The sequence below is a fragment of the Neolamprologus brichardi genome, chromosome 20, assembly GCF_056152115.1.
Source record: "Neolamprologus brichardi isolate AB-2024 chromosome 20, ASM5615211v1, whole genome shotgun sequence".
NCBI classification, from domain to species: domain Eukaryota; kingdom Metazoa; phylum Chordata; class Actinopteri; order Cichliformes; family Cichlidae; genus Neolamprologus; species Neolamprologus brichardi.
This window is the reverse complement of record NC_142123.1, coordinates 14,211,631-14,227,033: the sequence shown is the minus strand read 5'-3', so window position 1 is coordinate 14,227,033 and position 15,403 is coordinate 14,211,631. Positions and strand designations below refer to the sequence as shown.

The window sequence follows — 15,403 nt, the reverse complement described above, 5'->3', positions numbered from 1 at the left end:
GGAAATCGCAAGTTCAATTTCCAGCACAGTGTTCTGGCTAGACCTCCCATGCTAAAAATCAAGCCTTGGAATGGCGTGACTATATCTGCAGCTGTGTATGATTGTCTAGGTGACAAATAAAGCTTGGTTGTTGTTGTTGTTTCTCACTAGGCACCAGAGGATCTCCACCACTGATGTTGACCTCCAGCTAAGTAAAGCTGAGCTGTCCCATGTCCTTCTAATTTGTCTTGCCTCCACTACTGGTTTCCTGGCCAAATTCTAAATGTTTTTGTAAAGGTTTGCAAATTACATCATGGACGTTATCATTTAATATTTTCCAAACTTCATCTTATGAAATGTGCTTTTTCTTCCATATATATATATATATATATATATATATATATATATATATATATATATATAGTTTTGCTGCCATCATTATTTAGCAAAAAACAAAAACAAACCAAACAAAAATCATTGTCTGCTATCCTGGCTGCAGGGCATGCTCATGTGTTAATTACATATAGAATTGCTATGAAATCTGACACATTACTGAATAATAATATTTTAATAACCTTTTTTGAGCCACCCATAAGTTGACTCGCTGGTGTGTTCCACATGCCCTGATGCATAACCCATTGCATTTGTCTTCTTCTGGGTTCTTGAAAAAGTCGCACAGTCTTGTGGAACAGTGTGTGTTTCCATAGTGTGCATTGACCTACAACAGGGTTGGTTTGTGCACCCTGAGAGTCTTGTTTGGTGGGTAGCATGCCCTTTAATTTTGTATTCAGTTTGATACAGTAAAATTCATGAATTTAATGTTTAAGTAAATATTTAAAACACATGAAAGCATACATCTATTTTTTTTAAACATACACCTTTAAACACAGTTGGGAACTGATTTTTTCCTGCGAATACATCTGAAGCAGAAGCATATGTGATCACTGTTTCCTGCCTAGATAAACGATCTGGTTTCAGAAATGCAACCCAGAGGTTTGTGGCTTTATTTCTTTTAAGCTAGTCTGGAGTTGATGGTGTTACTTATGCTTCATTTCTGATCAGGTCCCTGATAAATGTGGTCAAGTTGCCTCTGTGTGAATCTTACACTTAGATGTGAGAATAAATTCTCAGAATGTTCTCCTGTAATAATCAGATTTTCACAAAAACTATTACAAAACAACTTTTTTTTCAGGGGCCATGCATTGAAAAAGTCACCAACTGATGTCCAACATTTTATTACTTTACTATTAGTTTATTTATTTTCAGATTTTTATTACATTTTCTTTTAAGTTTGGTTAGTGTGTCTTAGTGACAGGAATTAAGAGAGGCCACAGACACATGTAAAATAATTTAGAGTGAGTTATAATATGTAAGCTTGACAATGCTCCTTTGCTGTATTAAACCACTTAACATTGACGTATACATCATTCAAACATAACCAATGCACGTAACTCAAAGAATGAACACTGTCGGATCAACATATAACAGAAAGGTTGGTACCTTTAGACAGGATGTTACTAGCAGCATGTGGCCAAAACATGTGTTCTGTTCCCATTTCTTTATCTGCATGTGAAATAAAGTAGGAAAATGACACAGGAAAAAAAAAAAATTTGCAGCAACAAAGAGATTCTGATGATGATGATGCAGGCCTAAAAATGATTTACTGTGTTCCCAAGCAATAGGAAAAAATGCAGCACAGAGCAAATATCAGTGACAAATTGTAATTAGTATGTACAGAGGAGATCAAGAGGGAACAGCAGTGAGTGTCCAAAGCCATTTATAAAAAAAATAGTGGATGCTCTGTCGTAGCTTGGGGCTGCATTTCAGCTTGTGGTGTTGCAGAATTGTCACAAATAACGGAATTATGAATGCAGGAAATGACTCATCATAAACTGCTTGGAACAGTGCTGGGTCAGGCATCCTATCAGCAGTTGAACTGGAGTTAAATCAATCTGTTAGCATTTCTTTTAAAATTATTAATAAAAAAAACAGCTATTGAATCAGCTATTAAAGGTTGAATTTACAGTTTATCAGTAAATTAAATTTCACATTCTCATAAAATCAGTAGTGTGATTTACTGTTGATATGTTTACACATTTTCTCAGTGTTACAGCATCGGAGTGAGTTTAAGTTTAACATAAAAAGGTGCTGTATAAGAAATTGGAGCACTTGTGTTTTCTTTCAATCTAAGTTAACATTTGTGAGTCTAACTTTGGTGTGTCTGCTGCTCATTTCCATGTTTGTGGGTGAAGCCAGGGCAATATAAGGTTGAACATATCATTTGTCTGCCTCACTCTCAAGTCATAAGCTGTGGTGATGATGTGGTTCCTGCTCCTGCTTCTCCACCTCACTCACATTGAGCTGGTGATCTCACAAGGCAAGTCAATTTAGTTTCTTTAACTTTGAATAGTAGTAATGTTATTAATTAATAGCATTATTTTAAATTAAAAATCTTTAAAATATCTTTGAAATCTTTAAAATGTTTAAAGTGAAATCTCCCTGTGTGTGTGTGTGTGTGTGTGTGTGTGTTATTTGCATCCATTTACCTTTTACCTTGATTTTTTAAATAACAATTTCAAACTATTTATATAACAATCAGCTGTTCTGCATTCAATAAGATGCCACACAAATTATTTGTGCCACTCCAAATATTTCTGTCCACTACAAAGGAGCACATCACAGCCTGATACCTGCAGGTCTGACAGCAGCAGGTGTATCACTCCTGTTTCTACCTGGAGACAGCAGTCGCCTCATTGTTCTGACACACAACACAAAACTATCCACAACACTACACACTAACTACACAAGACAACACATTAACTACACACTCCAAACACACTAAATGTCACAAATCTCTCTCTCTCTCGCCGTCACTCCTAAAACCTCTGTTTTTGTTTTTTTGTTTTTGTTTTTGCTCATAAGCAGAGAGTGATTGGCTTACCACGACTACTTTATTTATCCTCAGTCAAACAGCAGTACTCATGCGATTGTTTTGCCCCCTTAGCTCCAGGTGTTGTGCTAGACAGTGATCGTGATTATCGTCCGCGGGAGCACGCTCAGCTGCTTAAAGCTGTAGCGTCCAGATTACTTACAGCTACTTCCGTGCAACTGATATAAGATGCAGTAAGCTGAACACAGCTTCAACCGTCTGTTTGTTGAAAAATAGTAACGGACCGCGTTTTCTTCTTAGTAACTGTAACGGCGTTGTAACGATAGGAATAGTAATTAGTTAGATTACTCGTTACTGAAAAAAGTAATGCCGTTACTTGTAACGCCGTTTTTCCCATCACTGGTCTTTTATGAAAAAGTTATTAGGCTTTTTTGGGTGCCAAATGTCTTTGTCAGTAGATTAACAGACTAATTACAGACAAAAAAATGTTTGCCCAATAGTCGAGTGTTTACCAGCCACTCACACCTTGGCCAATAGAATAAAATAGAATAGCCTTTTATTGTCATTGTAAATTTACAACAAAATTGTGGGGGCTCCTCGCCAAGTGTGCAGAAATAAAATATCAATAGTAATTGTTAATTTGTTTTAACATGTTTTAATTTATTTTAGTTATTTAATTTATTTTATCTTATTTTTATTTACTTTGCTTAGGCTATTTGCATGTACAACACTTTGTGAACTCTGGTTTTATGTTAAAGTGCTTTATAAATAAAGGTGGTATGGTATGGTAAGACAACAGGAATAAATAACAAGCCTGCTTTATTGCTTTTAATGTCTTTAAATTTCCTTCACCTTAATTCTAAAAAATCTGAGGTTGTCAGTTGTTACAGTAAAACCGAATCATCATTTAAGAGCCTTCGTATCATTTTTGGTACTGATTTGAAATTTGAATCTCACATCTCAACGCTCACCCAGTCTATTTTTCTCATTTAATTAGGAAACATCACAAATTTCAGACCCTTACTGACACTTAGCATTGTGGAACTTTTATTGCACGCTTTAAATTTCTGTCATCTTGATTACTGTGACTCACTTGTCCCATGCACCTCTCGGTCCTCTTTAGCTCGTGTTTAGCTGGTCCAGAATGCAGCACCTACGCTGCAAACAAAAACTAGCTGGTGCTCATACATCACCCCTATTCTTGCTTCTGGTCAAATTCATGGTGAATTTATTTTAAAATTTTATTAATGAAATATAAAGTGCTACATGGTGTGGCTCCTGACTCTAAGAAGACCTGCTAAGTCCTTATTCAAGCAGTCAGCCTCTCTGATCATGTGATCAGGGTCTTTTAGTTATTCCACTCTCTTATTTTAAAACCGAAGGTGAGATTGTAGTTCCTAATCTCTGAAAAAGTATGATATGATACGTGCTAGAGTATGATAAAATATTACTTACATAGTGCTTTTCTACTCCTTTTGAGCACCCAGAATGTGTTTTGTTGAAAGTAGTAGAGAATCATTATTCTGCTCAGCTATCAGCAAAGACATTCAGCATTTTAAAGTCAAAGCACTTTTTACTACAAGCCCAATTCACCCAGTCACAAGCACAAATTCATGCAGTGCTTTAATCCTGTGTCTAAGGGCTTTGTCTAACTTTCACACATGAACCACTGACCTTTCAACAGGTAGACAACCTGCACAGCCACTTACTGTATATCATGTTTCTCTTTTTGTGTCCATCAGGTCACAAGGTGGTGTTTTTGAGTGGAACCTGTTCTGGTCACATGGGGATAGAGCATGGCAGAGAAATCTACTGGCTCTCTGGGTCTAAAGAGACATGGAACCAAGAGTCTGCAGACACAGTGTGTCAGCAGATGCATTGTGGGAACGCTGCCAGCTTTTCTTTCAATTCTACGGCTGATATGATTAATAAAGTTTGCAAAAACTCTTTTAGCTGCTCATCCAGAAAAAAGTCTCTTTTTTGAGTGTAACCAAACTACACCTCTGCATCCTGACCACCATAATTCTACTGCCTATGTGAAATGTTCAGGTAATGTGAATGAGTTAAAGTATAAAACTAAGAATAAGGTCATTGTGGAATCAATTTATTGTGAAGAGACAATTTATTTATAACAGACTTTACCGTTTAATGTCCATAGATGTACATTCACCTCCTCGTTTTCTCTCAATCAAGTTTCTACTATTTTCAGTTTTTTTTTCTGAAACCTAGCTTGGTCCAAGAAGTTGTGAAATATCTGCTGATACTAGTTTCCTCTTAACTTTTGCTTTTTCGATGTCACAACAGGAAATATTAAGATGAGGTTGACGAACAGCTGCTGGGGAAAAGTCAGGATTCATGTAGAAGAGAAGGAAGGAGATATGTGTGCAGACACCTGGACAGAAGACAAGTCTGTGAAGCTGTGTGAAAAGCTGAACTGTGGGACGCCCATAAAAGCCCACAACAGTCCCAAAGATGGTGATATCCTCTTTAAGAGTTTACACCCGACAAGTCAGACTACTGACCTGACACAGAGCATCTTTGTCAAAAACCAGGACAATGATAAGTCCTGTAAACAAAAACCAGCCTATGTTGTTTGCTCAGGTAATTAATTGTTTTAAAAATATTTTTATATTGCAAAAATATAATAAATGTCATAACTTTGCTTTTTAACAGGTTCCATTTTAAACTCATTTGGACCTTCTGGAAAAAAGTGCCAGTTTTATTGCTCCAATATATTGAACTGTTGATTCTTCAGTCACTAAGTTACAGCATACCAGAATTTTAAAAAAAAAACAGACAGAAAGACATAAGTCTGTTTTTAAATGTTGCTTTAAATGTTTTACAAATATCTGTGTGAATACTATTTTTCATAATTAAGCTCATTTATATTAAAGAAGCAAATATAAATCTTTCTGAAGCTATCAGACACTAAAATGATGATGGTTCTTGTTGCTTAAAATTCTAATTAAAAATAAAATAAGAGTATTATAAATATATGGTATTATTATTTTTGTTTTGTTTTCTTGCAGGTAGTGTCAAGCCCAGATTCAGCATTCCCAGTTACAAATGTTTTGGAAACGTAGAGGTGGAGTATGAGGGGAAGTGGATCCCTGTGTGCGAGGATGCTCTCAAAGACACTAACAATCAAAACACCATCTGTCAGGAGCTTAAATGTGGTGATCCTGTCGAGACTCTTCCCTACTTTGGACCTGCACCAGCAGATAAATTAGCCATTTCAAATCTAAACTGCACTGCAAATGCTAACAGTCCATTATCTGCATGCAGCAGTATTATTGCTTCTACAGCTGCCTGCAAACACAGTGGCCTCCGATGCTCTGGTGTGTATAATGATCTTTGTGTCAGCAGTTTCTTAATTATTATTTGCTCCTTCAGCCTAATTTTAAAATAAAGGCTTTGAAACTGAATTGAAATTGAAACAAACTGAGATTAGTTTGTATTTCAGAAAAATGTTGAGATAAAAATAATGCTGCGTTCAAACTTCAAAGGTTACTTTTAGTGAAATAAAGGTTAGAATGTTAACATCCTCACCTTTATTAATCATATTTGTTCTACTCAGTTTTACTCTTTTCTTTTCTGCTTGTTGTCCATGTCACCAGTATGGCTCTGCCACACAGTCTGACTCACTTAATGTCTGGAATCAGCTGGAAACAGCTAGCCTGTGCAGTCTGATGGTTATAAAAATATCGCTGTCATCAGTTGTCATCTCTTTGTTATCACTCTATAAAATCATTTTATTTACACAGCAGTCAGAAGAGTAGCTAAACTTTAAAAACTTTAACTTGATGAAGGATCATAATGTCATTTCTGTGTGCAGAGTGTGTTATTTATATCATTCAGATCCTGTTGGTTACATCATGTTTTGTGAACTTTTTATTTCTCTTGTCTGTCTCAGAATGGAGGACGATGGTACCTGACAAAAAGGCCTGTAGTGGAACAGTGTTGGTTCACTGGAGACAGGGACTCAGTGCTGTTTCCAGGGAAAACTTCAATGAAACTGAGAAGGAAAAGCTTTGCCGGGATATGGACTGTGGTGGATACCAATCAACAAATGAAAAACACCCCCAAACAATTGAAATAGATTTGTTTTGGAACAAAAGCTTCAGCTGTGGTGAAAATCCAGGAAGCATTTGGGAATGTGAAAATAAAACCACACCCTCAGGGAAGGAGACAGTCTTTATTGAATGCAAAAGTAAGATTTATATCAGCAGGACTGATCTTAAATTATCACAGACTTTTTACATTTGCACTGGAAACACTGAAGAGTGAAACAAGACACAAGGAGTGTGAAAGAGAATTATTCCAGATAACTGGATAAAGTAACAAACCAAAGCTAAAAGTGTTAAATGAACTATTTGATTATGGACTTGTGCTTCATATTTTGACTTTGCAGTGCAGAGACGATTAACTGATCATTTCTACCTCAGTGCTTTATGTCTTTATCAATACTTGACTGCAGTGTTTATTGCTTTCCTTCCCAGAGGAGCCCAATGTCAGCCTTTCACAGGGCTGTCGTGGGGAAGTGAGGATAGATGGCATTCCAGTGTGTGCTAGTAACTGGGATCTATCCTATGCACACAAAGTTTGCCAAGAAAAGCTTTGTGGCAATGCTGTCTTCATTAAACCCAAAGCTCCATCAAAGGGTTCAGGTAACTTTTACCATGTCAGCTGTGAAAAGTACCATTCCATCATTGGCCAGTGCAGGAGGACTAAAGGACAGTGTGACACAAATGTGGTGTTCATTACTTGTAGTGGTAAGTGTGAGTCCATACACCTCTCTTTCCATAAACTCATCCCTATATACAGTACATACATGTGTGTCCTCTGTTAATTATGGTAGTATTTTAAGTCATTATCTTGGGGTAATTTTTAGGTATTTATTTTATAAAACAGAAGATTATTTCTTTAAAATAAAAATGGCATTGTTAAGCTCCTTATAAGATAGTGAAGCCACAAATAATTTGCATTGCAAACCATGACACTGATAGTTTGGCAGGTTCTGTCCAGAAATCTGAGTTATTTGTTGAAAATTTCTAAAAATAAATATGTTGAACACATGTTTTACACTCCAACTTTAATAAATGTAGAGTGATGACAGGTGCTCGCTTTGCTCCTAGTGATTTTGCTAAAGCTAAGTTGACCATCTCTAACATCATATTTTCCAGACAGAAGTGGATGAGCTTGTTTCCTTCTTTAAACAGTTTCTTTGTGGGAAAGAGTATGTCCATTTTATCGTACCCAAGTGTTAGAGACAAAGCTCTGTGAAGAGACTGATAAAGAGACCCCTAGCACCTCTAAGGAAGACAAACAGGTAAATCTTTACATTTTACATCTTGAAGCAGTCACTGATTTGTCTCATATTCTACAAATCAAAATTATGGACAGTTTCCTGGCTCTGTGTCTCAGCTTAATCTAATAATGAAGACTGGAATCTTACATTTAAAATATTTAGGTTTATAAAATGGAAAGAAATGCATGAGACGTGTATCTCAATAAACACAAATTGACCAAATGTTTGAAGTTAAAAACTTTCTGGACGCTTTGCTGACACAAAGTTTGCAGAAATATAAAAGAAATTGAATGTCCCAATACTTTTGGTCTGGACTTCTAGTGACTTCTTTTGCTGTGTTTTGCTTCAATCAGGCCTGTTTTTACTGCCAGAGAAAATTTCAGTGTTTTTTATTCTTTCTGTATCACTAAATGTGAAAAAGTTTAAATTTGATTCAAGGTCAACTTAGAAACAACACTGGAGTTCACTGATGTTACCATGGACGTCAAGCGCTCTGTCAAACAACATTCCTGTAAAAGCACTTATCGAGCTGAAATATATTGTCGCGGTAAGAGAAACCATGAATCCATCAATCAATTAGTTGTTTTTGACAGAAAGACACTTTTTGTATTCTCAAAATCTGAGCTGACTTACTTTGATCAACGTGATACAGATAAAGTGGAATTCAAACTCACTGTAACTGAATCCGGGAAAAAAACATAATAACCTGGCTTTGTTTGATTTCAGACTATAATAAAGTGACTACCGCACCACCACCACCACCACGTCCGCCTATACCCACAGGACCTGTTATCGTGGGTGTGATATTTCTTCTTGTTGTAGTGATCTTGATTTCTTCATTTATGCGAATGTATTTCAGGAGAGTCAGGGAGTCCAGAGCTTTAGGTGAGTATATTTATTACATGACTTACACACATGGTTTTTTTTGTTTGTTTTTGCTCTAATGAATTACCTTAAAAGGCATAAAAATCCTGACTGAACATGAGATCAATCCAGATCTCTCATGCTTAAAGGAAAAAGGTGTTGGAAACTTTTAGAGGGCAGTCTCTCTGAATTCTGACTTCAAATAATGCCGTCACTGCTGCTGATTGAACAAGGAGCACATCAGCTCCACCAAACTCGACCAAATGTAAATACAGAACAGGGAAAATTAAGCACGCCTGTGCTTGTGTTGTGCTTTTCATGCTCTTGTGGTCCTTGTACAGTTACTTCACTGGTACATTAGCTCAGTGCATTGGTGAGACAGCTGTTGCTGTATGAGTAAATTTATAACACTGTAACCTTTCAGCAAGAATGCTGCCAGGGAAAGACATGGAGTTTGAAAGTGGAGATTATGAGGACGTCATGGACAAAGACAATGAGATGGAAGACTTCAGTCGTGGCAGTGAGTCATTCATTCAGTGTTATCTTATCTGTATTTTTTTTAAACAGTGTTTAAAGTCCATAGCTTAATGGCCTTTGATATACTCTACACCACTACTATCGTTATTTTAATTTGGACACGATAATATAAGAAGCTGCACCACCTACACTAACTACTGCATGTTAGTACTACAGTTTTCTGTCTTCATAACTTATTTTTAAATAACTGTACTATATCATGAACGTCAGTTGCTCTGCCCATATAAATTAAATTCTTACCTGTTTTTATATGTTTTATATAAAAACATATATATGTTTTTTATCCTCTTCAACGTCATCCTTCCTGCTGTCGAGTTGAAGGTGCACAAATTTAAATTTCACCTAAATTTCAAAAAGACAGACATAAAACAGATATAAAAAGTAAAATTATCTTTCAAAAAAGCAATATCAGGACAACACATCTTCTCTTTGACAGGATTACACCATCTTTTGTTCACATATATATCCAGACCCCCACCTTTTCTCTTCCCACTGGCTTTAGCTTCTCTGTCAGATTGTATCAGAGTGGAATCAGGTATATACACATTATCCAATCCAATCCAACTTTAGTAATATAGCACTTTAAAAACAACAAAGTTGACCAAAGTGCATTCCAATAATAAAACAGAGATAGCAGTTAAAAACCATACATTAAGCAGACAAAGAAATAAATATAAATAACAATAAAATAAATACATATTTTATGTAATACATATTTAAATATGAAAAAGAACATAAAAAGGTAAAAATCAGTATATATATATTAAATATTAAAACATCAGTAAAATAGACAATAAGATATACAATGACTAAAATTGGAGGGGAGATGGCGGGGAAACTTATTCCATAATTTGGGGGCCACAACAGCGAAAGCTTGGCCCCCCCGGTGTTTCAGTCTCGATATGGGGACAGCAAGGAGTGACTGGTCAGTTGATCTGAGAGACCTTTGTGGAGTGTATCGTTGTAGAAGGTCTGATAGGTAAGAAGGAGCCAGGCCATTTAAAACTTTAAAAGCAAAAAAATTTAGTTTTAAAATGAATTCTAAAATGGACAGGCAACCAGTGTAAAGAGGCAAGAACAGGGGTAATGTTCTCACGTTTGCGTGTCCCTGTCAACAAGCGAGCAGCAGCATTCTGGACCATTTGCAAGCGTGATAGTGAAGCCTGATCAATACCAATATAAAGTCCATTACAAAAATCAAGGCGAGTGGTCACAAATGCATGTAAAACTCTCTTCAAGTCATAAAAAGAAATAAAAGGTTTTACTTTAGAGAGCTGCCTCAGCTGAAAAAAGCTTTTTCTCACCACTGTGTTTATCTGTTTGTCCAGACATTAGAGTCTGACATGCTTTGATTCAACCATGTTTCAGTAAAACAGATAAGACTGCACACACAGTATACTTTTTTGAGTCTTTAGCAGTATCACTAGCTCATCACTTATTTTCATAGAGTTGACAGACTTTGCTGCTACCAGATCAATAATAACCTTAAGATAGAATTATCACCTTTCTGACACTGTCACAAATTGAAAAAGTAATACATTTCCGGTTTATTAAAGTGTTCCTTTTTTTCTATAGTAAACTATTTGCCTGCCTTAGATTTATTTCAGACAGCTCCCAGTTTCTTAAAAAAATAAAAAACAGGCACAGATCTGGGATGTGGAAATTTATTTTTCAATCCAACATTTTGTTTCATTCAGGATTCAGGTCTGAGACTGAATTTGTCTCAGAAAATGATGGGCGGAGTGTTTCCTCTTTACCTTATGATGATATTGATGAAGCAGATGAGGCTCGACCCCTGACCTTTCCACCCACTACTGCTCCTGCTGCCCAAGACATCAACGTTCATGAAGGTGTCCATAATGAAAACACTAGAAAGTTCTGAACCAGTTTGAACACAGTGTTTTCACATTTCAGTACCAGTAAATTTCAAATTTGAAAATGGCATCAATGAGACTCATCAGTGTTTAACTGTGCCAAACATTTTTCTTTGTGACAGACGGGGTGACCTACGAAGTGGAAGATCCACAGGAGAGTTACGATGACATTGATACAATCCCTGAAACTGCACAGACTACAGCAGAGGTCCACAACAGCCCTGAAACACCACATGACTTAAACACAGCAGCCCCAGGATTGGTGAAGAGGGATGAGGACTACCTAGAGCCAGATCAAGATGAGTGAGCCAAATTCAGCTTTAGAAACTACTTTAAAAAAAAAAAGTCTCACAAAGTGGCTCATGACAAACACGACAAAATTAACTGTTCTTTTTCTGTAATTAAATTAAGAGGACAAAAAATATTAAAATATATTCATGCAACATACATTTACTGAAATTCCTTGAAGAAAACGACATTTAATGCAAGAACTTATTTTTAACAGAATTTAAATTCATCCCTTGATCCTTGTATCCCTTGATCCAAAAAACTTAAAATGTAAAATGTAACAAAAAAGACAGATACTAGTGTTATAAATAAATCATTCCATGATATTCGGTTTAATAGTAGTTGAATGTAATGCTTTTATCAAACATGTCTGTACTGTGTGGTATTACATTTTTCAGTCAGTTTTCTTTGTTTAAATGCATGACGTTGATGCAACACATGAGCTAGCTGATAGATAGATAGATATTAAAAAGGTGTGCTTAGCTTACAGTTTCTTAAAGGCAGGGAGACAGCTAGCCTCCTCTTCCTGCTTCTTGTTTTCAGGCTTAGCTAAGCTAACTGTCTTGTTACACTTATATTCAGCTATAAATGTGAGTGTAATATCGATATTTTCATCAAACTCTGTAGAAACAAACAAGTGTATGCCTCATAATATTAAGCTACTGTTCTAAATATAGTATACTCTTTAAAACATAAAGAATTCAATAAGTTTTGGTTGCCATCTTTTGTCTTTCTGAGTGATTTTGTTTCAATTAACACATCAGTTAATGGTCCAACCTGAAATACCAGTGCTGTTGGTATTTTGAAACTGGTCCCTTTAGTCCTCATGTTAAAGATGCTCAACTTCACAGGAAAATATCTGAGTGACACGTGTGTGATCTTTCATCGTGTTTAGCTTCGCTGGTACATTTTGTTTCAGCACTAGTCAACATTAGCATGTGATTTCAAGTCACTGTGAATTACGGATGTACTTTGCTAACAGAACTAACTGGCCAGCACTACGATTAGCTGCTAACTCCCAAGCTCTACCCTACTCCCAGTTGAGATTACATTCTGTTCATAGGGATGAATAACACTGCTTTACTGACAAAAATGTATGTCATTTTTAGGTTTGATCCTTTATGTACATCTAGTGATGCCTCAGACACTCTGGGATTTTGGAAATGGCTTAGATGTTGAGTATCAAACTGTATGTTATGTATGCTATTTATAGTTTGATACACAGCACAATAAGCCATTTTATCAATAAGACGTCGCTTTTAGAGTCACCCAAAGCTCTGAACCTGAAAATATTACGTGCAATTCTTTCAGGTTGTTGACTCTTTCACTAATGTTTGGGTTCAAAAGAATTTGAATACATTTTCATGATCATGCACTTTAATGTTCTCTATTATAATTAATAATTTTCAGCTGAATTCTTAAAACTATAACAGCCATTTAAATTTTAGCAGTTACTATAGCTATCTGCACTGATCATCTATTCCAATAGTTCTCAAACCGCTTATATTGTTTATAACTGTTTATAACTTCCATTAGTTTCTGTCCTGTTTATGACTTTTAGCTGATATTTAATAAATCCTTGCGGTGTCTTTATTATTGTCCTGGGAAAAGTCACATGTGATGACTATGTGACGACCTGTCAGTTTGTGGTAGATACAAAAACAACAAAAACAAACAAACAAAAAAACAATACATGTTACTGTTACTGTACTTGAGTAGAATTTTCAGGCATCTATACTTTGCTTGAGTATTTATTTGTCTGACAACTTTTCAATTTTACTCCCTACATTTTTACACAGATATCTGTACTTTCAACTCCTTATATTTTCAAAACAGGGTCATTACTTTAGGTGGTATCAGTGGAATAATTTATAGTGTTACACTCAGAGTTAAAGTGAGCCAGAGTGAGTGCACATGTCTGTAAGCTGTAGTCACAGTAATTCAGCATCTAGTGTTACGGGAAAGGAGTGAGGATGGAGAATGTAACATGTTTCTATTAGCTCAACAAACATCAGTACACACACATTTTTGTGTGTCGTTTCACACACAGTGTTTCTGCTAGCTAAAGGTCCAGCTGCTGTATTTTCCAGTTGGAGCAGGAATAGAGCTAATTTCATACAGGGATGGAGAACGATGTAAGAAGGAAGGACAGAGATGAAAGTTTCAAAGGTAAGCAACACTTGATAAAGTGCAAATGTGAAGCTTACATGTATCATCATCATTGTTTTCATATATTGCATCCATATATGATTTGTTTTGATAAATTAATAAATACATTAAATGTATTTTCAAATTGTGAAACATCCTGTAAAATAAATACATACTAGCTTTGTGTTATTCCAACACGGTAGTTTAGTGCAGGACGAACTCTTCATTATTATATTAGGATGGCACAAGGTGTAGATACCTTTGCATAAAATATATGATAGAAGCCTGCATTTTCTCACTTTCAATTAAGTAAATAGTTGATTCAATACTGCAACTTACTGCAGTGTTTTTAACACAGGTCTTTGTTCTTCCACTTAAAGCATGTTTGTGCTTTTGATACCTCTGGGGCCCAGCAAAATTAAAATCCAATCTTATTTATTTTGAAAGTTGTATTCAAAAACATCAACAATAAAGACTATTGGCTGTAAACTGCCACTGGGAAACTTCAATACAAGAGTAGTAAATTTAGGTCATTGTAATCAGTAATATTGTCCTATTTAATTCACTTTGTACACGCTTGTGAGTAATTTCAACCAGAAATTCTGTTACTATTGTGGCCCAATTGCAATACCATTGTGACCCACCTGAGTACACTATGGGAATCACTGCTATAAACAACAAAAATGCAACACAACATCTCCACAGCAGCCATGTGGTTTTCTTTCATATACATCCATCCTCTTCCACTTATCTTTATCAGTGTTGTGGGGTGTTGGAACCAGCGGCGGGGCACACCACGAACAGAGAACATGAGCTGAGACGAAGTTCTTAACTCATGTCAGAGTCATGTAAACGCTGCTTTTAGCTACCTGCTGATTATATTTAGCTGATTTAGTACTCCATTAATTTAGCATTACCATCTCTGGATAAGTACATATTTAGCATTTTATAATTTTTCTGATTTGTTTGTTCTGATGTCAGCAGTAAAATAAAGCATATAAACAGTTATTTTGTGGAAAAACTATCATCAGGCCTCATGTAAATGTGTGTGAAATGGGACAAGCTATTCTAAGATATTTTAGTCATTTAATCACCATGTTAATATTCCACTAACTTTATGCAAACTCTTTTTACATTCATGCTAGCTTGGAAAGGGTTTATTCCTGCATTCATACACGTTAAGCTTTGTATTATATATATGATAGTATTATATTTGATGTATTTGTTACAGGCCCCAGGAGTGGTGTCACTATAACAAAGATGAAATTAATGTAAATACAAGTGAAGTTCAGGAACAATAAAGGCACAGTGCACTCGGTTTACCTTCCAAACGGCATCTGTTATTCAAGTTTCATTAACAGTAACAATATCCATGTGTATCACTCGCTTTCAGTCTCAGTGACCTTACACGTTGCATATGTCCATCTTTTAAGTCATAAGCAGAAAAATAAATGCATTCACACTTCAATGTTCCATCTCTTTACATGTACTTCATAAGGGATTGAAAGCTTTAAT

The 15,403-nt window shown here is 35.8% G+C and overlaps 1 pseudogene across 1 annotated transcript; it reads left to right on the top strand.

Moving 5' to 3' along the window:
- Positions 1 to 2,298: 2,298 nt before the first annotated feature.
- LOC148096937 (antigen WC1.1-like) lies at positions 2,299 to 11,965 on the top strand (annotated as a pseudogene). Its single transcript, XR_015717019.1, has 10 exons — positions 2,299 to 2,356; positions 4,612 to 4,918; positions 5,174 to 5,470; positions 5,899 to 6,207; positions 6,783 to 7,079; positions 7,369 to 7,641; positions 8,904 to 9,062; positions 9,466 to 9,561; positions 11,276 to 11,428; positions 11,575 to 11,965. The product of XR_015717019.1 is annotated as an antigen WC1.1-like (transcript).
- The last annotated feature ends 3,438 nt before the right edge of the window (positions 11,966 to 15,403 follow it).